Source organism: Triturus cristatus, chromosome 8, assembly GCF_964204655.1.
Source record: "Triturus cristatus chromosome 8, aTriCri1.1, whole genome shotgun sequence".
Taxonomy (NCBI): Eukaryota; Metazoa; Chordata; class Amphibia; order Caudata; family Salamandridae; genus Triturus; species Triturus cristatus.
In genome coordinates this window covers 56,859,325-56,886,020 of record NC_140591.1, presented here as the reverse complement: position 1 = coordinate 56,886,020, position 26,696 = coordinate 56,859,325, and the positions used below count along the sequence as shown (strand labels likewise).

At 37.9% G+C, this 26,696-nt stretch overlaps 5 non-coding genes across 5 annotated transcripts; all 5 read right to left on the bottom strand.

Moving 5' to 3' along the window:
• Window positions 1–1,339: 1,339 nt before the first annotated feature.
• On the bottom strand, window positions 1,340–1,412 carry TRNAF-GAA (transfer RNA phenylalanine (anticodon GAA)). The gene has a single exon. It is a non-coding gene; the product is annotated as a tRNA-Phe (tRNA).
• A 2,845-nt stretch (window positions 1,413–4,257) lies between these two features.
• On the bottom strand, window positions 4,258–4,330 carry TRNAF-GAA (transfer RNA phenylalanine (anticodon GAA)). Its single transcript has one exon. It is a non-coding gene; the product is annotated as a tRNA-Phe (tRNA).
• A 2,988-nt stretch (window positions 4,331–7,318) lies between these two features.
• TRNAF-GAA (transfer RNA phenylalanine (anticodon GAA)) lies at window positions 7,319–7,391 on the bottom strand. Its single transcript has one exon. It is a non-coding gene; the product is annotated as a tRNA-Phe (tRNA).
• A 5,763-nt stretch (window positions 7,392–13,154) lies between these two features.
• Window positions 13,155–13,227, bottom strand: TRNAF-GAA (transfer RNA phenylalanine (anticodon GAA)). Its single transcript has one exon. It is a non-coding gene; the product is annotated as a tRNA-Phe (tRNA).
• Window positions 13,228–22,049: 8,822 nt separating this feature from the next.
• Window positions 22,050–22,122, bottom strand: TRNAF-GAA (transfer RNA phenylalanine (anticodon GAA)). Its single transcript has one exon. It is a non-coding gene; the product is annotated as a tRNA-Phe (tRNA).
• Window positions 22,123–26,696: the final 4,574 nt, after the last annotated feature.

Sequence of the window (26,696 nt, the reverse complement as noted above, 5' to 3'; positions counted from 1 at the left end):
CAAGAGAGGTGGAAGCAAATTTAGAAGGAGGACAGAAAGACAATTCTATGTTGAATTGATCATGTTGTCGATCAGTTGATCAAATATTTTGATAAATAAAGAAAGAAAAACTTGAGCTGATACCAAGAAATATTTTGTGAGAAGCAAGAAACCTCTCAGACTTTTCCGAAACCCAGCATTGAACAAGGGACTTTTAGATTTTCAATCTAACACTCTCCCAACTGAGCTATTTCATCCAGCTGGCCATTTTGGCTTTCTGTTGTATTTTTGATAATTGTTAAAGATAAATGCAGACCCTGGTCATTCTATCTGCATGTGCAGTTATGTGTTAAATTGTCCAATATTATTCAGCAGCTAAATTGGTCTGATGGGTGAATTTCCTTTTTAGGAGCCAAGTTAGTTAGAAGATGTTTGTAAACTATGAATGGACTTATACTCAGACACACAGACCTATATGGCGAGGGTAGGCAAACTAGGTCATCTGAATACTAACAGTTTTGTATAAGGGGAACTCAAGGCTGATGCAGGCAAAGCTTTACTTTCAATTAAAGGAAGAATTGGCAAATCAAGCAGGTAAAGTTGAATACAAGAGAGGTGGAAGCAAGTTTGACAGAAAGACAGAATGTAAAAAATATGTTGAAATGGTTGTCTTATCGATCAGCTTGATAAAAGGTTTTGATCATTATAAACAACGTCAATATGAGTTGACTCCAAATAGCATTTGTGGCATGCAAAGCAGAAGTTCAAAATGTGCCTAAACCCGGGATTGAACCAGGGACCTTTAGATCTTCAGTCTACTGCTCTCCCAACTGAGCTATTTCATCCAGCTGGCAATTTCGGCTTTCTGTAGTATTTTTTATAATTGTTAAAGATAAATGCAGAACCTGGTCACTCTATCTGCATGTGCAGTTATGTGTTAAATTGTCCAGTATTATTCAGTAGCTAAATTGGTCTGATGGGTGAATTTCCTTTTTAGGAGCCAAGTTAGTTAGATGATGTTTGTAAACTATGAATGGACTTATACTCAGAAACACAGACCTATATGGCGAGGGTCGGCAAGCTAGGTCATCTGACTTCTAACAGTTTTGTATAAGGGGAACTGGAGGCTGATGCAGGCAAAGCTTTACTTTCAATTAAAGGAAGAATTGGGAAATAAAGGAGGCAAAGTTGAATACAAGAGAGGTGGAAGCAAGTTTGAAAGAAAGACAGAAAGTAAATAATATGTTGAATTAATTGTATTGTCGATTATCTTGATAAAAGGTTTTGATCATTATAAACAAAGTCAATATGAGTTGACTCAAAATAGTCTTTGTGGCATGCAAAGCAGAAGTTCAAAATGTGCCGAAACCCGGGATTGAACCAGGGACCTTTAGATCTTCAGTCTAACGCTCTCCCAACTGAGCTATTTCGGCCTGCCAGCAGCTATAGTATTCAGCCTCTTTTTTTGAACAATCCCAGAACAGAGATGCAGAACCTGGATTTTCAATCTGAGGTTAGAGCTGTGTTTTAATGTGTCCTGCATTGTTCAGCAGCTAACTGGTGAAATGGGTGAGTAGCGTTTTTGGGATAAATGTTAGGTCGTTTTTCTTTTAAAACTCTGAGTGGACCAGCACTGTATTACACAGACGTATGTCGCCTGAGTAGGTAAGCTATGTCATCTCAATACTGACAACTTTGTTCAAGGAGAAGTGAAAGCTGATGCAGACAAGAGTTTACTTTGAAAAAAGTATAAAATGGGATAAATTCGTCATCAAAGCTGATGGCAAGAGAGGTGGAAGCAAGTTTAGAAGGAGGACAGAAAGACAACTTTTTGTTGAAGTTATCATGTTGTTGATCAGTTGATAAAATATTTTGAGAAATAAAGAAAAAAAAACTAGAGCTGATTTCAAGAAATATTTTGCAAGAATGTAGGATCCCCTCGCACTGTGCTGAAAGTCAGGATTGAATCAGGTACCTTAAGCTCTTCAGTCTAACGATCTCCCAACTGAGATATTTCAGCCAACAAGTCGCTGAGGCCTCCTGATGTATTATTAATAATTGCAGACGATACATACAGAACCTGGTCATTCTATTTTCGTTTATAGTTATGTGTTAAAGTGTCCAGTATCATTCAGCAGGTAACTTGGTCTGATGAGTGAATATCCTTTTTAGGGGACAAGGTAGGTAGAATTTTTTTTTCTAAACTCTGAATTGACTTATACTCTGAAACACAGACCTATATGGCCAGGGTGTGCAAGCTATGTCATCTGACTACTGACAGTTTTGTATAAGGGGAATTGGAGGCTGATGCAGGCAAAGCTTTACTTTAAAATAAAGCAAGAAGTTGCAAATAAATGAGGCATAGTTGAATACAAGAGAGGTGGAAGCAAGTTTGAAAGGAAGACAGAAAGTAAATAATATGTTGAATTGATTGTGTTGTTGATCAGATTGATAAAAGGTTTTGATAAAGAAGAGCGTTGATTTAACTCCAAACAGCTTTTGTGACATGAAAAGCAGAAGTTGAAATTGTGCCGAAACCCGGGATTGAACCAGGGATCTTTGGATCTTCAGTCTAACGCTCTCCCAACTGAGCTATTTCGGCCTGCTGGCAGTTTGGGTCTTCATCCTTTCTTTTAAACTTCCCAAGAAAATAGATGCTCAACCTCATGCTAGAGCTATGTTTTAAGATGTCCTGTATCATTCATCAGTTAACGGGTGCAATAGGTAAATAGCATTTTTCGGATCCAGGTTAGGTAGCTTTAGTTTTTTACTCTGAATGGACTAGCACCATATTACACAGAGGTATTTGGCCTGAGTAGGTAAGCTATGTCATCTGAATACTGAAATCTGTGTTCAAGGAGAAGTGGAAGCTGATGCAGACAAGAGTTTACTTTACAAAAAAGCATGAAATAGGAAACATTTGTAGTCGAAGCTGAATGCAAGAGAGGTGGAAGCAAATTTAGAAGGAGGACAGAAAGACAATTCTATGTTGAATTGATCATGTTGTCGATCAGTTGATCAAATATTTTGATAAATAAAGAAAGAAAAACTTGAGCTGATACCAAGAAATATTTTGTGAGAAGCAAGAAACCTCTCAGACTTTTCCGAAACCCAGCATTGAACAAGGGACTTTTAGATTTTCAATCTAACACTCTCCCAACTGAGCTATTTCATCCAGCTGGCCATTTTGGCATTCTGTTGTATTTTTGATAATTGTTAAAGATAAATGCAGACCCTGGTCATTCTATCTGCATGTGCAGTTATGTGTTAAATTGTCCAATATTATTCAGCAGCTAAATTGGTCTGATGGGTGAATTTCCTTTTTAGGAGCCAAGTTAGTTAGAAGATGTTTGTAAACTATGAATGGATTTATACTCAGACACACAGACCTATATGGCGAGGGTAGGCAAACTAGGTCATCTGACTACTAACAGTTTTGTATAAGGGGAACTCGAGGCTGATGCAGGCAAAGCTTTACTTTCAATTAAAGGAAGAATTGGCAAATAAAGCAGGTAAAGTTGAATACAAGAGAGGTGGAAGCAAGTTTGACAGAAAGACAGAATGTAAAAAATATGTTGAAATGGTTGTTTTATCGATCAGCTTGATAAAAGGTTTCGATCATTATAAACAACGTCAATATGAGTTGACTCCAAATAGCATTTGTGGCATGCAAAGCAGAAGTTCAAAATGAGCCTAAACCCGGGATTGAACCAGGGACCTTTAGATCTTCAGTCTACTGCTCTCCCAACTGAGCTATTTCATCCAGCTGGCAATTTCGGCTTTCTGTTGTATTTTTTATAATTGTTAAAGATAAATGCAGAACCTGGTCACTCTATCTGCATGTGCAGTTATGTGTTAAATTGTCCAGTATTATTCAGTAGCTAAATTGGTCTGATGGGTGAATTTCCTTTTTAGGAGCCAAGTTAGTTAGATGATGTTTGTAAACTATGAATGGACTTATACTCAGAAACACAGACCTATATGGCGAGGGTCGGCAAGCTAGGTCATCTGACTACTAACAGTTTTGTATAAGGGGAACTGGAGGCTGATGCAGGCAAAGCTTTACTTTCAATTAAAGGAAGAATTGGGAAATAAAAGAGGCAAAGTTGAATACAAGAGAGGTGGAAGCAAGTTTGAAAGAAAGACAGAAAGTAAATAATATGTTGAATTAATTGTATTGTCGATTATCTTGATAAAAGGTTTTGATCATTATAAACAAAGTCAATATGAGTTGACTCAAAATAGTCTTTGTGGCATGCAAAGCAGAAGTTCAAAATGTGCCGAAACCCGGGATTGAACCAGGGACCTTTAGATCTTCAGTCTAACGCTCTCCCAACTGAGCTATTTCGGCCTGCCAGCAGCTATAGTATTCAGCCTCTTTTTTTGAACAATCCCAGAACAGAGATGCAGAACCTGGATTTTCAATCTGAGGTTAGAGCTGTGTTTTAATGTGTCCTGCATTGTTCAGCAGCTAACTGGTGAAATGGGTGAGTAGCGTTTTTGGGATAAATGTTAGGTCGTTTTTCTTTTAAAACTCTGAGTGGACCAGCACTGTATTACACAGACGTATGTCGCCTGAGTAGGTAAGCTATGTCATCTCAATACTGACAACTTTGTTCAAGGAGAAGTGAAAGCTGATGCAGACAAGAGTTTACTTTGAAAAAAGTATAAAATGGGATAAATTCGTCATCAAAGCTGATGGCAAGAGAGGTGGAAGCAAGTTTAGAAGGAGGACAGAAAGACAACTTTTTGTTGAAGTTATCATGTTGTTGATCAGTTGATAAAATATTTTGAGAAATAAAGAAAAAAAAACTAGAGCTGATTTCAAGAAATATTTTGCAAGAATGTAGGATCCCTCGCACTGTGCTGAAAGTCAGGATTGAATCAGGTACCTTAAGCTCTTCAGTCTAACGATCTCCCAACTGAGATATTTCAGCCAACAAGTCCCTGTGGCCTCCTGATGTATTATTAATAATTGTAGACGATACATACAGAACCTGGTCATTCTATTTTCGTTTATAGTTATGTGTTAAAGTGTCCAGTATCATTCAGCAGGTAACTTGGTCTGATGAGTGAATATCCTTTTTAGGGGACAAGGTAGGTAGAATTTTTTTTTCTAAACTCTGAATTGACTTATACTCTGAAACACAGACCTATATGGCCAGGGTGTACAAGCTATGTCATCTGACTACTGACAGTTTTGTATAAGGGGAATTGGAGGCTGATGCAGGCAAAGCTTTACTTTAAAATAAAGCAAGAAGTTGCAAATAAATGAGGCATAGTTGAATACAAGAGAGGTGGAAGCAAGTTTGAAAGGAAGACAGAAAGTAAATAATATGTTGAATTGATTGTGTTGTTGATCAGATTGATAAAAGGTTTTGATAAAGAAGAGCGTTGATTTAACTCCAAACAGCTTTTGTGACATGAAAAGCAGAAGTTGAAATTGTGCCGAAACCCGGGATTGAACCAGGGACCTTTGGATCTTCAGTCTAACGCTCTCCCAACTGAGCTATTTTGGCCTGCTGGTAGTTTGGGTCTTCATCCTTTCTTTTAAACTTCCCAAGAAAATAGATGCTCAACCTCATGCTAGAGCTATGTTTTAAGATGTCCTGTATCATTCATCAGTTAACGGGTGCAATAGGTAAATAGCATTTTTCGGATCCAGGTTAGGTAGCTTTTGTTTTTTACTCTGAATGGACTAGCACCATATTACACAGAGGTATTTGGCCTGAGTAGGTAAGCTATGTCATCTGAATACTGAAATCTGTGTTCAAGGAGAAGTGGAAGCTGATGCAGACAAGAGTTTACTTTAGAAAAAAGCATGAAATAGGAAACATTTGTAGTCGAAGCTGAATGCAAGAGAGGTGGAAGCAAATTTAGAAGGAGGACAGAAAGACAATTCTATGTTGAATTGATCATGTTGTCGATCAGTTGATCAAATATTTTGATAAATAAAGAAAGAAAAACTTGAGCTGATACCAAGAAATATTTTGTGAGAAGCAAGAAACCTCTCAGACTTTTCCGAAACCCAGCATTGAACAAGGGACTTTTAGATTTTCAATCTAACACTCTCCCAACTGAGCTATTTCATCCAGCTGGCCATTTTGGCTTTCTGTTGTATTTTTGATAATTGTTAAAGATAAATGCAGACCCTGGTCATTCTATCTGCATGTGCAGTTATGTGTTAAATTGTCCAATATTATTCAGCAGCTAAATTGGTCTGATGGGTGAATTTCCTTTTTAGGAGCCAAGTTAGTTAGAAGATGTTTGTAAACTATGAATGGACTTATACTCAGACACACAGACCTATATGGCGAGGGTAGGCAAACTAGGTCATCTGACTACTAACAGTTTTGTATAAGGGGAACTCGAGGCTGATGCAGGCAAAGCTTTACTTTCAATTAAAGGAAGAATTGGCAAATAAAGCAGGTAAAGTTGAATACAAGAGAGGTGGAAGCAAGTTTGACAGAAAGACAGAATGTAAAAAATATGTTGAAATGGTTGTCTTATCGATCAGCTTGATAAAAGGTTTTGATCATTATAAACAACGTCAATATGAGTTGACTCCAAATAGCATTTGTGGCATGCAAAGCAGAAGTTCAAAATGAGCCTAAACCCGGGATTGAACCAGGGACCTTTAGATCTTCAGTCTACTGCTCTCCCAACTGAGCTATTTCATCCAGCTGGCAATTTCGGCTTTCTGTTGTATTTTTTATAATTGTTAAAGATAAATGCAGAACCTGGTCACTCTATCTGCATGTGCAGTTATGTGTTAAATTGTCCAGTATTATTCAGTAGCTAAATTGGTCTGATGGGTGAATTTCCTTTTTAGGAGCCAAGTTAGTTAGATGATGTTTGTAAACTATGAATGGACTTATACTCAGAAACACAGACCTATATGGCGAGGGTCGGCAAGCTAGGTCATCTGACTACTAACAGTTTTGATTAAGGGGAACTGGAGGCTGATGCAGGCAAAGCTTTACTTTCAATTAACCCCTTCAGTGCCCATGACGAGCTGGACTCGTCATGGGCCGCGGTGGCGCTGTGCCCATGACGAGTCCAGCTCGTCATAGACCCCGCCCGCTAATGCAACGGCCGGCACTGGGCGGGGAAAGAGGCGGGCACTGAAGGGGTTAAAGGAAGAATTGGGAAATAAAGGAGGCAAAGTTGAATACAAGAGAGGTGGAAGCAAGTTTGAAAGAAAGACAGAAAGTAAATAATATGTTGAATTAATTGTATTGTCGATTATCTTGATAAAAGGTTTTGATCATTATAAACAAAGTCAATATGAGTTGACTCAAAATAGTCTTTGTGGCATGCAAAGCAGAAGTTCAAAATGTGCCGAAACCCGGGATCGAACCAGGGACCTTTAGATCTTCAGTCTAACGCTCTCCCAACTGAGCTATTTCGGCCTGCCAGCAGCTATAGTATTCAGCCTCTTTTTTTGAACAATCCCAGAACAGAGATGCAGAACCTGGATTTTCAATCTGAGGTTAGAGCTGTGTTTTAATGTGTCCTGCATTGTTCAGCAGCTAACTGGTGAAATGGGTGAGTAGCGTTTTTGGGATAAATGTTAGGTCGTTTTTCTTTTAAAACTCTGAGTGGACCAGCACTGTATTACACAGACGTATGTCGCCTGAGTAGGTAAGCTATGTCATCTCAATACTGACAACTTTGTTCAAGGAGAAGTGAAAGCTGATGCAGACAAGAGTTTACTTTGAAAAAAGTATAAAATGGGATAAATTCGTCATCAAAGCTGATGGCAAGAGAGGTGGAAGCAAGTTTAGAAGGAGGACAGAAAGACAACTTTTTGTTGAAGTTATCATGTTGTTGATCAGTTGATAAAATATTTTGAGAAATAAAGAAAAAAAAACTAGAGCTGATTTCAAGAAATATTTTGCAAGAATGTAGGATCCCCTCGCACTGTGCTGAAAGTCAGGATTGAATCAGGTACCTTAAGCTCCTCAGTCTAACGATCTCCCAACTGAGATATTTCAGCCAACAAGTCCCTGTGGCCTCCTGATGTATTATTAATAATTGTAGACGATACATACAGAACCTGGTCATTCTATTTTCGTTTATATTTATGTGTTAAAGTGTCCAGTATCATTCAGCAGGTAACTTGGTCTGATGAGTGAATATCCTTTTTAGGGGACAAGGTAGGTAGAATTTTTTTTTCTAAACTCTGAATTGACTTATACTCTGAAACACAGACCTATATGGCCAGGGTGTACAAGCTATGTCATCTGACTACTGACAGTTTTGTATAAGGGGAATTGGAGGCTGATGCAGGCAAAGCTTTACTTTAAAATAAAGCAAGAAGTTGCAAATAAATGAGGCATAGTTGAATACAAGAGAGGTGGAAGCAAGTTTGAAAGGAAGACAGAAAGTAAATAATATGTTGAATTGATTGTGTTGTTGATCAGATTGATAAAAGGTTTTGATAAAGAAGAGCGTTGATTTAACTCCAAACAGCTTTTGTGACATGAAAAGCAGAAGTTGAAATTGTGCCGAAACCCAGGATTGAACCAGGGACCTTTGGATCTTCAGTCTAACGCTCTCCCAACTGAGCTATTTCGGCCTGCTGGCAGTTTCGGTCTTCATCCTTTCTTTTAAACTTCCCAAGAAAATAGATGCTCAACCTCATGCTAGAGCTATGTTTTAAGATGTCCTGTATCATTCATCAGTTAACGGGTGCAATAGGTAAATAGCATTTTTCGGATCCAGGTTAGGTAGCTTTTGTTTTTTACTCTGAATGGACTAGCACCATATTACACAGAGGTATTTGGCCTGAGTAGGTAAGCTATGTCATCTGAATACTGAAATCTGTGTTCAAGGAGAAGTGGAAGCTGATGCAGACAAGAGTTTACTTTAGAAAAACGCATGAAATAGGAAACATTTGTAGTCGAAGCTGAATGCAAGAGAGGTGGAAGCAAATTTAGAAGGAGGACAGAAAGACAATTCTATGTTGAATTGATCATGTTGTCGATCAGTTGATCAAATATTTTGATAAATAAAGAAAGAAAAACTTGAGCTGATACCAAGAAATATTTTGTGAGAAGCAAGAAACCTCTCAGACTTTTCCGAAACCCAGCATTGAACAAGGGACTTTTAGATTTTCAATCTAACACTCTCCCAACTGAGCTATTTCATCCAGCTGGCCATTTTGGCTTTCTGTTGTATTTTTGATAATTGTTAAAGATAAATGCAGACCCTGGTCATTCTATCTGCATGTGCAGTTATGTGTTAAATTGTCCAATATTATTCAGCAGCTAAATTGGTCTGATGGGTGAATTTCCTTTTTAGGAGCCAAGTTAGTTAGAAGATGTTTGTAAACTATGAATGGACTTATACTCAGACACACAGACCTATATGGCGAGGGTAGGCAAACTAGGTCATCTGAATACTAACAGTTTTGTATAAGGGGAACTCAAGGCTGATGCAGGCAAAGCTTTACTTTCAATTAAAGGAAGAATTGGCAAATCAAGCAGGTAAAGTTGAATACAAGAGAGGTGGAAGCAAGTTTGACAGAAAGACAGAATGTAAAAAATATGTTGAAATGGTTGTCTTATCGATCAGCTTGATAAAAGGTTTTGATCATTATAAACAACGTCAATATGAGTTGACTCCAAATAGCATTTGTGGCATGCAAAGCAGAAGTTCAAAATGTGCCTAAACCCGGGATTGAACCAGGGACCTTTAGATCTTCAGTCTACTGCTCTCCCAACTGAGCTATTTCATCCAGCTGGCAATTTCGGCTTTCTGTAGTATTTTTTATAATTGTTAAAGATAAATGCAGAACCTGGTCACTCTATCTGCATGTGCAGTTATGTGTTAAATTGTCCAGTATTATTCAGTAGCTAAATTGGTCTGATGGGTGAATTTCCTTTTTAGGAGCCAAGTTAGTTAGATGATGTTTGTAAACTATGAATGGACTTATACTCAGAAACACAGACCTATATGGCGAGGGTCGGCAAGCTAGGTCATCTGACTTCTAACAGTTTTGTATAAGGGGAACTGGAGGCTGATGCAGGCAAAGCTTTACTTTCAATTAAAGGAAGAATTGGGAAATAAAGGAGGCAAAGTTGAATACAAGAGAGGTGGAAGCAAGTTTGAAAGAAAGACAGAAAGTAAATAATATGTTGAATTAATTGTATTGTCGATTATCTTGATAAAAGGTTTTGATCATTATAAACAAAGTCAATATGAGTTGACTCAAAATAGTCTTTGTGGCATGCAAAGCAGAAGTTCAAAATGTGCCGAAACCCGGGATTGAACCAGGGACTTTTAGATCTTCAGTCTAACGCTCTCCCAACTGAGCTATTTCGGCCTGCCAGCAGCTATAGTATTCAGCCTCTTTTTTTGAACAATCCCAGAACAGAGATGCAGAACCTGGATTTTCAATCTGAGGTTAGAGCTGTGTTTTAATGTGTCCTGCATTGTTCAGCAGCTAACTGGTGAAATGGGTGAGTAGCGTTTTTGGGATAAATGTTAGGTCGTTTTTCTTTTAAAACTCTGAGTGGACCAGCACTGTATTACACAGAAGTATGTCGCCTGAGTAGGTAAGCTATGTCATCTCAATACTGACAACTTTGTTCAAGGAGAAGTGAAAGCTGATGCAGACAAGAGTTTACTTTGAAAAAAGTATAAAATGGGATAAATTCGTCATCAAAGCTGATGGCAAGAGAGGTGGAAGCAAGTTTAGAAGGAGGACAGAAAGACAACTTTTTGTTGAAGTTATCATGTTGTTGATCAGTTGATAAAATATTTTGAGAAATAAAGAAAAAAAAACTAGAGCTGATTTCAAGAAATATTTTGCAAGAATGTAGGATCCCCTCGCACTGTGCTGAAAGTCAGGATTGAATCAGGTACCTTAAGCTCTTCAGTCTAACGATCTCCCAACTGAGATATTTCAGCCAACAAGTCCCTGTGGCCTCCTGATGTATTATTAATAATTGTAGACGATACATACAGAACCTGGTCATTCTATTTTCGTTTATAGTTATGTGTTAAAGTGTCCAGTATCATTCAGCAGGTAACTTGGTCTGATGAGTGAATATCCTTTTTAGGGGACAAGGTAGGTAGAATTTTTTTTTCTAAACTCTGAATTGACTTATACTCTGAAACACAGACCTATATGGCCAGGGTGTGCAAGCTATGTCATCTGACTACTGACAGTTTTGTATAAGGGGAATTGGAGGCTGATGCAGGCAAAGCTTTACTTTAAAATAAAGCAAGAAGTTGCAAATAAATGAGGCATAGTTGAATACAAGAGAGGTGGAAGCAAGTTTGAAAGGAAGACAGAAAGTAAATAATATGTTGAATTGATTGTGTTGTTGATCAGATTGATAAAAGGTTTTGATAAAGAAGAGCGTTGATTTAACTCCAAACAGCTTTTGTGACATGAAAAGCAGAAGTTGAAATTGTGCCGAAACCCGGGATTGAACCAGGGACCTTTAGATCTTCAGTCTAACGCTCTCCCAACTGAGCTATTTCGACCTGCTGGTAGTTTGGGTCTTCATCCTTTCTTTTAAACTTCCCAAGAAAATAGATGCTCAACCTCATGCTAGAGCTATGTTTTAAGATGTCCTGTATCATTAATCAGTTAACGGGTGCAATAGGTAAATAGCATTTTTCGGATCCAGGTTAGGTAGCTTTTGTTTTTTACTCTGAATGGACTAGCACCATATTACACAGAGGTATTTGGCCTGAGTAGGTAAGCTATGTCATCTGAATACTGAAATCTGTGTTCAAGGAGAAGTGGAAGCTGATGCAGACAAGAGTTTACTTTACAAAAAAGCATGAAATAGGAAACATTTGTAGTCGAAGCTGAATGCAAGAGAGATGGAAGCAAATTTAGAAGGAGGACAGAAAGACAATTCTATGTTGAATTGATCATGTTGTCGATCAGTTGATCAAATATTTTGATAAATAAAGAAAGAAAAACTTGAGCTGATACCAAGAAATATTTTGTGAGAAGCAAGAAACCTCTCAGACTTTTCCGAAACCCAGCATTGAACAAGGGACTTTTAGATTTTCAATCTAACACTCTCCCAACTGAGCTATTTCATCCAGCTGGCCATTTTGGCATTCTGTTGTATTTTTGATAATTGTTAAAGATAAATGCAGACCCTGGTCATTCTATCTGCATGTGCAGTTATGTGTTAAATTGTCCAATATTATTCAGCAGCTAAATTGGTCTGATGGGTGAATTTCCTTTTTAGGAGCCAAGTTAGTTAGAAGATGTTTGTAAACTATGAATGGATTTATACTCAGACACACAGACCTATATGGCGAGGGTAGGCAAACTAGGTCATCTGACTACTAACAGTTTTGTATAAGGGGAACTCGAGGCTGATGCAGGCAAAGCTTTACTTTCAATTAAAGGAAGAATTGGCAAATAAAGCAGGTAAAGTTGAATACAAGAGAGGTGGAAGCAAGTTTGACAGAAAGACAGAATGTAAAAAATATGTTGAAATGGTTGTTTTATCGATCAGCTTGATAAAAGGTTTCGATCATTATAAACAACGTCAATATGAGTTGACTCCAAATAGCATTTGTGGCATGCAAAGCAGAAGTTCAAAATGAGCCTAAACCAGGGATTGAACCAGGGACCTTTAGATCTTCAGTCTACTGCTCTCCCAACTGAGCTATTTCATCCAGCTGGCAATTTCGGCTTTCTGTTGTATTTTTTATAATTGTTAAAGATAAATGCAGAACCTGGTCACTCTATCTGCATGTGCAGTTATGTGTTAAATTGTCCAGTATTATTCAGTAGCTAAATTGGTCTGATGGGTGAATTTCCTTTTTAGGAGCCAAGTTAGTTAGATGATGTTTGTAAACTATGAATGGACTTATACTCAGAAACACAGACCTATATGGCGAGGGTCGGCAAGCTAGGTCATCTGACTACTAACAGTTTTGTATAAGGGGAACTGGAGGCTGATGCAGGCAAAGCTTTACTTTCAATTAAAGGAAGAATTGGGAAATAAAGGAGGCAAAGTTGAATACAAGAGAGGTGGAAGCAAGTTTGAAAGAAAGACAGAAAGTAAATAATATGTTGAATTAATTGTATTGTCGATTATCTTGATAAAAGGTTTTGATCATTATAAACAAAGTCAATATGAGTTGACTCAAAATAGTCTTTGTGGCATGCAAAGCAGAAGTTCAAAATGTGCCGAAACCCGGGATCGAACCAGGGACCTTTAGATCTTCAGTCTAACGCTCTCCCAACTGAGCTATTTCGGCCTGCCAGCAGCTATAGTATTCAGCCTCTTTTTTTGAACAATCCCAGAACAGAGATGCAGAACCTGGATTTTCAATCTGAGGTTAGAGCTGTGTTTTAATGTGTCCTGCATTGTTCAGCAGCTAACTGGTGAAATGGGTGAGTAGCGTTTTTGGGATAAATGTTAGGTCGTTTTTCTTTTAAAACTCTGAGTGGACCAGCACTGTATTACACAGACGTATGTCGCCTGAGTAGGTAAGCTATGTCATCTCAATACTGACAACTTTGTTCAAGGAGAAGTGAAAGCTGATGCAGACAAGAGTTTACTTTGAAAAAAGTATAAAATGGGATAAATTCGTCATCAAAGCTGATGGCAAGAGAGGTGGAAGCAAGTTTAGAAGGAGGACAGAAAGACAACTTTTTGTTGAAGTTATCATGTTGTTGATCAGTTGATAAAATATTTTGAGAAATAAAGAAAAAAAACTAGAGCTGATTTCAAGAAATATTTTGCAAGAATGTAGGATCCCTCGCACTGTGCTGAAAGTCAGGATTGAATCAGGTACCTTAAGCTCTTCAGTCTAACGATCTCCCAACTGAGATATTTCAGCCAACAAGTCCCTGTGGCCTCCTGATGTATTATTAATAATTGTAGACGATACATACAGAACCTGGTCATTCTATTTTCGTTTATAGTTATGTGTTAAAGTGTCCAGTATCATTCAGCAGGTAACTTGGTCTGATGAGTGAATATCCTTTTTAGGGGACAAGGTAGGTAGAATTTTTTTTTCTAAACTCTGAATTGACTTATACTCTGAAACACAGACCTATATGGCCAGGGTGTACAAGCTATGTCATCTGACTACTGACAGTTTTGTATAAGGGGAATTGGAGGCTGATGCAGGCAAAGCTTTACTTTAAAATAAAGCAAGAAGTTGCAAATAAATGAGGCATAGTTGAATACAAGAGAGGTGGAAGCAAGTTTGAAAGGAAGACAGAAAGTAAATAATATGTTGAATTGATTGTGTTGTTGATCAGATTGATAAAAGGTTTTGATAAAGAAGAGCGTTGATTTAACTCCAAACAGCTTTTGTGACATGAAAAGCAGAAGTTGAAATTGTGCCGAAACCCGGGATTGAACCAGGGACCTTTGGATCTTCAGTCTAACGCTCTCCCAACTGAGCTATTTCGGCCTGCTGGCAGTTTGGGTCTTCATCCTTTCTTTTAAACTTCCCAAGAAAATAGATGCTCAACCTCATGCTAGAGCTATGTTTTAAGATGTCCTGTATCATTCATCAGTTAACGGGTGCAATAGGTAAATAGCATTTTTCGGATCCAGGTTAGGTAGCTTTTGTTTTTTACTCTGAATGGACTAGCACCATATTACACAGAGGTATTTGGCCTGAGTAGGTAAGCTATGTCATCTGAATACTGAAATCTGTGTTCAAGGAGAAGTGGAAGCTGATGCAGACAAGAGTTTACTTTACAAAAAAGCATGAAATAGGAAACATTTGTAGTCGAAGCTGAATGCAAGAGAGGTGGAAGCAAATTTAGAAGGAGGACAGAAAGACAATTCTATGTTGAATTGATCATGTTGTCGATCAGTTGATCAAATATTTTGATAAATAAAGAAAGAAAAACTTGAGCTGATACCAAGAAATATTTTGTGAGAAGCAAGAAACCTCTCAGACTTTTCCGAAACCCAGCATTGAACAAGGGACTTTTAGATTTTCAATCTAACACTCTCCCAACTGAGCTATTTCATCCAGCTGGCCATTTTGGCATTCTGTTGTATTTTTGATAATTGTTAAAGATAAATGCAGACCCTGGTCATTCTATCTGCATGTGCAGTTATGTGTTAAATTGTCCAATATTATTCAGCAGCTAAATTGGTCTGATGGGTGAATTTCCTTTTTAGGAGCCAAGTTAGTTAGAAGATGTTTGTAAACTATGAATGGATTTATACTCAGACACACAGACCTATATGGCGAGGGTAGGCAAACTAGGTCATCTGACTACTAACAGTTTTGTATAAGGGGAACTCGAGGCTGATGCAGGCAAAGCTTTACTTTCAATTAAAGGAAGAATTGGCAAATAAAGCAGGTAAAGTTGAATACAAGAGAGGTGGAAGCAAGTTTGACAGAAAGACAGAATGTAAAAAATATGTTGAAATGGTTGTTTTATCGATCAGCTTGATAAAAGGTTTCGATCATTATAAACAACGTCAATATGAGTTGACTCCAAATAGCATTTGTGGCATGCAAAGCAGAAGTTCAAAATGAGCCTAAACCCGGGATTGAACCAGGGACCTTTAGATCTTCAGTCTACTGCTCTCCCAACTGAGCTATTTCATCCAGCTGGCAATTTCGGCTTTCTGTTGTATTTTTTATAATTGTTAAAGATAAATGCAGAACCTGGTCACTCTATCTGCATGTGCAGTTATGTGTTAAATTGTCCAGTATTATTCAGTAGCTAAATTGGTCTGATGGGTGAATTTCCTTTTTAGGAGCCAAGTTAGTTAGATGATGTTTGTAAACTATGAATGGACTTATACTCAGAAACACAGACCTATATGGCGAGGGTCGGCAAGCTAGGTCATCTGACTACTAACAGTTTTGTATAAGGGGAACTGGAGGCTGATGCAGGCAAAGCTTTACTTTCAATTAAAGGAAGAATTGGGAAATAAAAGAGGCAAAGTTGAATACAAGAGAGGTGGAAGCAAGTTTGAAAGAAAGACAGAAAGTAAATAATATGTTGAATTAATTGTATTGTCGATTATCTTGATAAAAGGTTTTGATCATTATAAACAAAGTCAATATGAGTTGACTCAAAATAGTCTTTGTGGCATGCAAAGCAGAAGTTCAAAATGTGCCGAAACCCGGGATTGAACCAGGGACCTTTAGATCTTCAGTCTAACTCTCTCCCAACTGAGCTATTTCGGCCTGCCAGCAGCTATAGTATTCAGCCTCTTTTTTTGAACAATCCCAGAACAGAGATGCAGAACCTGGATTTTCAATCTGAGGTTAGAGCTGTGTTTTAATGTGTCCTGCATTGTTCAGCAGCTAACTGGTGAAATGGGTGAGTAGCGTTTTTGGGATAAATGTTAGGTCGTTTTTCTTTTAAAACTCTGAGTGGACCAGCACTGTATTACACAGACGTATGTCGCCTGAGTAGGTAAGCTATGTCATCTCAATACTGACAACTTTGTTCAAGGAGAAGTGAAAGCTGATGCAGACAAGAGTTTACTTTGAAAAAAGTATAAAATGGGATAAATTCGTCATCAAAGCTGATGGCAAGAGAGGTGGAAGCAAGTTTAGAAGGAGGACAGAAAGACAACTTTTTGTTGAAGTTATCATGTTGTTGATCAGTTGATAAAATATTTTGAGAAATAAAGAAAAAAAAACTAGAGCTGATTTCAAGAAATATTTTGCAAGAATGTAGGATCCCTCGCACTGTGCTGAAAGTCAGGATTGAATCAGGTACCTTAAGCTCTTCAGTCTAACGATCTCCCAACTGAGATATTTCAGCCAACAAGTCCCTGTGGCCTCCTGATGTATTATTAATAATTGTAGACGATACATACAGAACCTGGTCATTCTATTTTCGTTTATAGTTATGTGTTAAAGTGTCCAGTATCATTCAGCAGGTAACTTGGTCTGATGAGTGAATATCCTTTTTAGGGGACAAGGTAGGTAGAATTTTTTTTTCTAAACTCTGAATTGACTTATACTCTGAAACACAGACCTATATGGCCAGGGTGTACAAGCTATGTCATCTGACTACTGACAGTTTTGTATAAGGGGAATTGGAGGCTGATGCAGGCAAAGCTTTACTTTAAAATAAAGCAAGAAGTTGCAAATAAATGAGGCATAGTTGAATACAAGAGAGGTGGAAGCAAGTTTGAAAGGAAGACAGAAAGTAAATAATATGTTGAATTGATTGTGTTGTTGATCAGATTGATAAAAGGTTTTGATAAAGAAGAGCGTTGATTTAACTCCAAACAGCTTTTGTGACATGAAAAGCAGAAGTTGAAATTGTGCCGAAACCCGGGATTGAACCAGGGACCTTTGGATCTTCAGTCTAACGCTCTCCCAACTGAGCTATTTTGGCCTGCTGGTAGTTTGGGTCTTCATCCTTTCTTTTAAACTTCCCAAGAAAATAGATGCTCAACCTCATGCTAGAGCTATGTTTTAAGATGTCCTGTATCATTCATCAGTTAACGGGTGCAATAGGTAAATAGCATTTTTCGGATCCAGGTTAGGTAGCTTTTGTTTTTTACTCTGAATGGACTAGCACCATATTACACAGAGGTATTTGGCCTGAGTAGGTAAGCTATGTCATCTGAATACTGAAATCTGTGTTCAAGGAGAAGTGGAAGCTGATGCAGACAAGAGTTTACTTTAGAAAAAAGCATGAAATAGGAAACATTTGTAGTCGAAGCTGAATGCAAGAGAGGTGGAAGCAAATTTAGAAGGAGGACAGAAAGACAATTCTATGTTGAATTGATCATGTTGTCGATCAGTTGATCAAATATTTTGATAAATAAAGAAAGAAAAACATGAGCTGATACCAAGAAATATTTTGTGAGAAGCAAGAAACCTCTCAGACTTTTCCGAAACCCAGCATTGAACAAGGGACTTTTAGATTTTCAATCTAACACTCTCCCAACTGAGCTATTTAATCCAGCTGGCCATTTTGGCTTTCTGTTGTATTTTTGATAATTGTTAAAGATAAATGCAGACCCTGGTCATTCTATCTGCATGTGCAGTTATGTGTTAAATTGTCCAATATTATTCAGCAGCTAAATTGGTCTGATGGGTGAATTTCCTTTTTAGGAGCCAAGTTAGTTAGAAGATGTTTGTAAACTATGAATGGACTTATACTCAGACACACAGACCTATATGGCGAGGGTAGGCAAACTAGGTCATCTGACTACTAACAGTTTTGTATAAGGGGAACTCGAGGCTGATGCAGGCAAAGCTTTACTTTCAATTAAAGGAAGAATTGGCAAATAAAGCAGGTAAAGTTGAATACAAGAGAGGTGGAAGCAAGTTTGACAGAAAGACAGAATGTAAAAAATATGTTGAAATGGTTGTCTTATCGATCAGCTTGATAAAAGGTTTTGATCATTATAAACAACGTCAATATGAGTTGACTCCAAATAGCATTTGTGGCATGCAAAGCAGAAGTTCAAAATGAGCCTAAACCCGGGATTGAACCAGGGACCTTTAGATCTTCAGTCTACTGCTCTCCCAACTGAGCTATTTCATCCAGCTGGCAATTTCGGCTTTCTGTTGTATTTTTTATAATTGTTAAAGATAAATGCAGAACCTGGTCACTCTATCTGCATGTGCAGTTATGTGTTAAATTGTCCAGTATTATTCAGTAGCTAAATTGGTCTGATGGGTGAATTTCCTTTTTAGGAGCCAAGTTAGTTAGATGATGTTTGTAAACTATGAATGGACTTATACTCAGAAACACAGACCTATATGGCGAGGGTCGGCAAGCTAGGTCATCTGACTACTAACAGTTTTGATTAAGGGGAACTGGAGGCTGATGCAGGCAAAGCTTTACTTTCAATTAACCCCTTCAGTGCCCATGACGAGCTGGACTCGTCATGGGCCGCGGTGGCGCTGTGCCCATGACGAGTCCAGCTCGTCATAGACCCCGCCCGCTAATGCAACGGCCGGCACTGGGCGGGGAAAGAGGCGGGCACTGAAGGGGTTAAAGGAAGAATTGGGAAATAAAGGAGGCAAAGTTGAATACAAGAGAGGTGGAAGCAAGTTTGAAAGAAAGACAGAAAGTAAATAATATGTTGAATTAATTGTATTGTCGATTATCTTGATAAAAGGTTTTGATCATTATAAACAAAGTCAATATGAGTTGACTCAAAATAGTCTTTGTGGCATGCAAAGCAGAAGTTCAAAATGTGCCGAAACCCGGGATCGAACCAGGGACCTTTAGATCTTCAGTCTAACGCTCTCCCAACTGAGCTATTTCGACCTGCCAGCAGCTATAGTATTCAGCCTCTTTTTTTGAACAATCCCAGAACAGAGATGCAGAACCTGGATTTTCAATCTGAGGTTAGAGCTGTGTTTTAATGTGTCCTGCATTGTTCAGCAGCTAACTGGTGAAATGGGTGAGTAGCGTTTTTGGGATAAATGTTAGGTCGTTTTTCTTTTAAAACTCTGAGTGGACCAGCACTGTATTACACAGACGTATGTCGCCTGAGTAGGTAAGCTATGTCATCTCAATACTGACAACTTTGTTCAAGGAGAAGTGAAAGCTGATGCAGACAAGAGTTTACTTTGAAAAAATTATAAAATGGGATAAATTCGTCATCAAAGCTGATGGCAAGAGAGGTGGAAGCAAGTTTAGAAGGAGGACAGAAAGACAACTTTTTGTTGAAGTTATCATGTTGTTGATCAGTTGATAAAATATTTTGAGAAATAAAGAAAAAAAAACTAGAGCTGATTTCAAGAAATATTTTGCAAGAATGTAGGATCCCCTCGCACTGTGCTGAAAGTCAGGATTGAATCAGGTACCTTAAGCTCTTCAGTCTAACGATCTCCCAACTGAGATATTTCAGCCAACAAGTCCCTGAGGCCTCCTGATGTATTATTAATAATTGTAGACGATACATACAGAACCTGGTCATTCTATTTTCGTTTATAGTTATGTGTTAAAGTGTCCAGTATCATTCAGCAGGTAACTTGGTCTGATGAGTGAATATCCTTTTTAGGGGACAAGGTAGGTAGAATTTTTTTTTCTAAACTCTGAATTGACTTATACTCTGAAACACAGACCTATATGGCCAGGGTGTGCAAGCTATGTCATCTGACTACTGACAGTTTTGTATAAGGGGAATTGGAGGCTGATGCAGGCAAAGCTTTACTTTAAAATAAAGCAAGAAGTTGCAAATAAATGAGGCATAGTTGAATACAAGAGAGGTGGAAGCAAGTTTGAAAGGAAGACAGAAAGTAAATAATATGTTGAATTGATTGTGTTGTTGATCAGATTGATAAAAGGTTTTGATAAAGAAGAGCGTTGATTTAACTCCAAACAGCTTTTGTGTCATGAAAAGCAGAAGTTGAAATTGTGCCGAAACCCGGGATTGAACCAGGGACCTTTAGATCTTCAGTCTAACGCTCTCCCAACTGAGCTATTTCGACCTGCTGGTAGTTTGGGTCTTCATCCTTTCTTTTAAACTTCCCAAGAAAATAGATGCTCAACCTCATGCTAGAGCTATGTTTTAAGATGTCCTGTATCATTCATCAGTTAACGGGTGCAATAGGTAAATAGCATTTTTCGGATCCAGGTTAGGTAGCTTTTGTTTTTTACTCTGAATGGACTAGCACCATATTACACAGAGGTATTTGGCCTGAGTAGGTAAGCTATGTCATCTGAATACTGAAATCTGTGTTCAAGGAGAAGTGGAAGCTGATGCAGACAAGAGTTTACTTTACAAAAAAGCATGAAATAGGAAACATTTGTAGTCGAAGCTGAATGCAAGAGAGGTGGAAGCAAATTTAGAAGGAGGACAGAAAGACAATTCTATGTTGAATTGATCATGTTGTCGATCAGTTGATCAAATATTTTGATAAATAAAGAAAGAAAAACTTGAGCTGATACCAATAAATATTTTGTGAGAAGCAAGAAACCTCTCAGACTTTTCCGAAACCCAGCATTGAACAAGGGACTTTTAGATTTTCAATCTAAAACTCTCCCAACTGAGCTATTTCATCCAGCTGGCCATTTTGGCATTCTGTTGTATTTTTGATAATTGTTAAAGATAAATGCAGACCCTGGTCATTCTATCTGCATGTGCAGTTATGTGTTAAATTGTCCAATATTATTCAGCAGCTAAATTGGTCTGATGGGTGAATTTCCTTTTTAGGAGCCAAGTTAGTTAGAAGATGTTTGTAAACTATGAATGGATTTATACTCAGACACACAGACCTATATGGCGAGGTTAGGCAAAGTAGGTCATCTGACTACTAACAGTTTTGTATAAGGGGAACTCGAGGCTGATGCAGGCAAAGCTTTACTTTCAATTAAAGGAAGAATTGGCAAATAAAGCAGGTAAAGTTGAATACAAGAGAGGTGGAAGCAAGTTTGACAGAAAGACAGAATGTAAAAAATATGTTGAAATGGTTGTTTTATCGATCAGCTTGATAAAAGGTTTCGATCATTATAAACAACGTCAATATGAGTTGACTCCAAATAGCATTTGTGGCATGCAAAGCAGAAGTTCAAAATGAGCCTAAACCCGGGATTGAACCAGGGACCTTTAGATCTTCAGTCTACTGCTCTCCCAACTGAGCTATTTCATCCAGCTGGCAATTTCGGCTTTCTGTTGTATTTTTTATAATTGTTAAAGATAAATGCAGAACCTGGTCACTCTATCTGCATGTGCAGTTATGTGTTAAATTGTCCAGTATTATTCAGTAGCTAAATTGGTCTGATGGGTGAATTTCCTTTTTAGGAGCCAAGTTAGTTAGATGATGTTTGTAAACTATGAATGGACTTATACTCAGAAACACAGACCTATATGGCGAGGGTCGGCAAGCTAGGTCATCTGACTACTAACAGTTTTGTATAAGGGGAACTGGAGGCTGATGCAGGCAAAGCTTTACTTTCAATTAAAGGAAGAATTGGGAAATAAAAGAGGCAAAGTTGAATACAAGAGAGGTGGAAGCAAGTTTGAAAGAAAGACAGAAAGTAAATAATATGTTGAATTAATTGTATTGTCGATTATCTTGATGAAAGGTTTTGATCATTATAAACAAAGTCAATATGAGTTGACTCAAAATAGTCTTTGTGGCATGCAAAGCAGAAGTTCAAAATGTGCCGAAACCCGGGATCGAACCAGGGACCTTTAGATCTTCAGTCTAACGCTCTCCCAACTGAGCTATTTCGGCCTGCCAGCAGCTATAGTATTCAGCCTCTTTTTTTGAACAATCCCAGAACAGAGATGCAGAACCTGGATTTTCAATCTGAGGTTAGAGCTGTGTTTTAATGTGTCCTGCATTGTTCAGCAGCTAACTGGTGAAATGGGTGAGTAGCGTTTTTGGGATAAATGTTAGGTCGTTTTTCTTTTAAAACTCTGAGTGGACCAGCACTGTATTACACAGACGTATGTCGCCTGAGTAGGTAAGCTATATCATCTCAATACTGACAACTTTGTTCAAGGAGAAGTGAAAGCTGATGCAGACAAGAGTTTACTTTGAAAAAAGTATAAAATGGGATAAATTCGTCATCAAAGCTGATGGCAAGAGAGGTGGAAGCAAGTTTAGAAGGAGGACAGAAAGACAACTTTTTGTTGAAGTTATCATGTTGTTGATCAGTTGATAAAATATTTTGAGAAATAAAGAAAAAAAAACTAGAGCTGATTTCAAGAAATATTTTGCAAGAATGTAGGATCCCTCGCACTGTGCTGAAAGTCAGGATTGAATCAGGTACCTTAAGCTCTTCAGTCTAACGATCTCCCAACTGAGATATTTCAGCCAACAAGTCCCTGTGGCCTCCTGATGTATTATTAATAATTGTAGACGATACATACAGAACCTGGTCATTCTATTTTCGTTTATAGTTATGTGTTAAAGTGTCCAGTATCATTCAGCAGGTAACTTGGTCTGATGAGTGAATATCCTTTTTAGGGGACAAGGTAGGTAGAATTTTTTTTTCTAAACTCTGAATTGACTTATACTCTGAAACACAGACCTATATGGCCAGGGTGTACAAGCTATGTCATCTGACTACTGACAGTTTTGTATAAGGGGAATTGGAGGCTGATGCAGGCAAAGCTTTACTTTAAAATAAAGCAAGAAGTTCCAAATAAATGAGGCATAGTTGAATACAAGAGAGGTGGAAGCAAGTTTGAAAGGAAGACAGAAAGTAAATAATATGTTGAATTGATTGTGTTGTTGATCAGATTGATAAAAGGTTTTGATAATGAAGAGCGTTGATTTAACTCCAAACAGCTTTTGTGACATGAAAAGCAGAAGTTGAAATTGTGCCGAAACCCGGGATTGAACCAGGGACCTTTGGATCTTCAGTCTAACACTCTCCCAACTGAGCTATTTTGGCCTGCTGGTAGTTTGGGTCTTCATACTTTCTTTTAAACTGCCCAAGAAAATAGATGCTCAACCTCATGCTAGAGCTATGTTTTAAGATGTCCTGTATCATTCATCAGTTAACGGGTGCAATAGGTAAATAGCATTTTTCGGATCCAGGTTAGGTAGCTTTTGTTTTTTACTCTGAATGGACTAGCACCATATTACACAGAGGTATTTGGCCTGAGTAGGTAAGCTATGTCATCTGAATACTGAAATCTGTGTTCAAGGAGAAGTGGAAGCTGATGCAGACAAGAGTTTACTTTACAAAAAAGCATGAAATAGGAAACATTTGTAGTCGAAGCTGAATGCAAGAGAGGTGGAAGCAAATTTAGAAGGAGGACAGAAAGACAATTCTATGTTGAATTGATCATGTTGTCGATCAGTTGATCAAATATTTTGATAAATAAAGAAAGAAAAACTTGAGCTGATACCAAGAAATATTTTGTGAGAAGCAAGAAACCTCTCAGACTTTTCCGAAACCCAGCATTGAACAAGGGACTTTTAGATTTTCAATCTAACACTCCCCCAACTGAGCTATTTCATCCAGCTGGCCATTTTGGCTTTCTGTTGTATTTTTGATAATTGTTAAAGATAAATGCAGACCCTGGTCATTCTATCTGCATGTGCAGTTATGTGTTAAATTGTCCAATATTATTCAGCAGCTAAATTGGTCTGATGGGTGAATTTCCTTTTTAGGAGCCAAGTTAGTTAGAAGATGTTTGTAAACTATGAATGGACTTATACTCAGACACACAGACCTATATGGCGAGGGTAGGCAAACTAGGTCATCTGACAACTAACAGTTTTGTATAAGGGGAACTCGAGGCTGATGCAGGCAAAGCTTTACTTTCAATTAAAGGAAGAATTGGCAAATAAAGCAGGTAAAGTTGAATACAAGAGAGGTGGAAGCAAGTTTGACAGAAAGACAGAATGTAAAAAATATGTTGAAATGGTTGTCTTATCGATCAGCTTGATAAAAGGTTTTGATCATTATAAACAACGTCAATATGAGTTGACTCCAAATAGCATTTGTGGCATGCAAAGCAGAAGTTCAAAATGTGCCTAAACCCGGGATTGAACCAGGGACCTTTAGATCTTCAGTCTACTGCTCTCCCAACTGAGCTATTTCTGCTTTCTGTAGTATTTTTTATAATTGTTAAAGATAAATGCAGAACCTGGTCACTCTATCTGCATGTGCAGTTATGTGTTAAATTGTCCAGTATTATTCAGTAGCTAAATTGGTCTGATGGGTGAATTTCCTTTTTAGGAGCCAAGTTAGTTAGATGATGTTTGTAAACTATGAATGGACTTATACTCAGAAACACAGACCTATATGGCGAGGGTCGGCAAGCTAGGTCATCTGACTACTAACAGTTTTGTATAAGGGGAACTGGAGGCTGATGCAGGCAAAGCTTTACTTTCAATTAAAGGAAGAATTGGGAAATAAAGGAGGCAAAGTTGAATACAAGAGAGGTGGAAGCAAGTTTGAAAGAAAGACAGAAAGTAAATAATATGTTGAATTAATTGTATTGTCGATTATCTTTATAAAAGGTTTTGATCATTATAAACAAAGTCAATATGAGTTGACTCAAAATAGTCTTTGTGGCATGCAAAGCAGAAGTTCAAAATGTGCCGAAACACGGGATCGAACCAGGGACCTTTAGATGTTCAGTCTAACGCTCTCCCAACTGAGCTATTTCGGCCTGCCAGCAGCTATAGTATTCAGCCTCTTTTTTTGAACAATCCCAGAACAGAGATGCAGAACCTTGATTTTCAATCTGAGGTTAGAGCTGTGTTTTAATGTGTCCTGCATTGTTCAGCAGCTAACTGGTGAAATGGGTGAGTAGCGTTTTTGGGATAAATGTTAGGTCGTTTTTCTTTTAAAACTCTGAGTGGACCAGCACTGTATTACACAGACGTATGTCGCCTGAGTAGGTAAGCTATGTCATCTCAATACTGACAACTTTGTTCAAGGAGAAGTGAAAGCTGATGCAGACAAGAGTTTACTTTGAAAAAAGTATAAAATGGGATAAATTCGTCATCAAAGCTGATGGCAAGAGAGGTGGAAGCAAGTTTAGAAGGAGGACAGAAAGACAACTTTTTGTTGAAGTTATCATGTTGTTGATCAGTTGATAAAATATTTTGAGAAATAAAGAAAAAAAAACTAGAGCTGATTTCAAGAAATATTTTGCAAGAATGTAGGATCCCCTCGCACTGTGCTGAAAGTCAGGATTGAATCAGGTACCTTAAGCTCTTCAGTCTAACGATCTCCCAACTGAGATATTTCAGCCAACAAGTCCCTGTGGCCTCCTGATGTATTATTAATAATTGTAGACGATACATACAGAACCTGGTCATTCTATTTTCGTTTATAGTTATGTGTTAAAGTGTCCAGTATCATTCAGCAGGTAACTTGGTCTGATGAGTGAATATCCTTTTTAGGGGACAAGGTAGGTAGAATTTTTTTTTCTAAACTCTGAATTGACTTATACTCTGAAACACAGACCTATATGGCCAGGGTGTACAAGCTATGTCATCTGACTACTGACAGTTTTGTATAAGGGGAATTGGAGGCTGATGCAGGCAAAGCTTTACTTTAAAATAAAGCAAGAAGTTGCAAATAAATGAGGCATAGTTGAATACAAGAGAGGTGGAAGCAAGTTTGAAAGGAAGACAGAAAGTAAATAATATGTTGAATTGATTGTGTTGTTGATCAGATTGATAAAAGGTTTTGATAAAGAAGAGCGTTGATTTAACTCCAAACAGCTTTTGTGACATGAAAAGCAGAAGTTGAAATTGTGCCGAAACCCGGGATTGAACCAGGGACCTTTAGATCTTCAGTCTAACGCTCTCCCAACTGAGCTATTTCGACCTGCTGGTAGTTTGGGTCTTCATCCTTTCTTTTAAACTTCCCAAGAAAATAGATGCTCACCCTCATGCTAGAGCTATGTTTTAAGATGTCCTGTATCATTCATCAGTTAACGGGTGCAATAGGTAAATAGCATTTTTCGGATCCAGGTTAGGTAGCTTTTGTTTTTTACTCTGAATGGACTAGCACCATATTACACAGAGGTATTTGGCCTGAGTAGGTAAGCTATGTCATCTGAATACTGAAATCTGTGTTCAAGGAGAAGTGGAAGCTGATGCAGACAAGAGTTTACTTTACAAAAAAGCATGAAATAGGAAACATTTGTAGTCGAAGCTGAATGCAAGAGAGGTGGAAGCAAATTTAGAAGGAGGACAGAAAGACAATTCTATGTTGAATTGATCATGTTGTCGATCAGTTGATCAAATATTTTGATAAATAAAGAAAGAAAAACTTGAGCTGATACCAAGAAATATTTTGTGAGAAGCAAGAAACCTCTCAGACTTTTCCG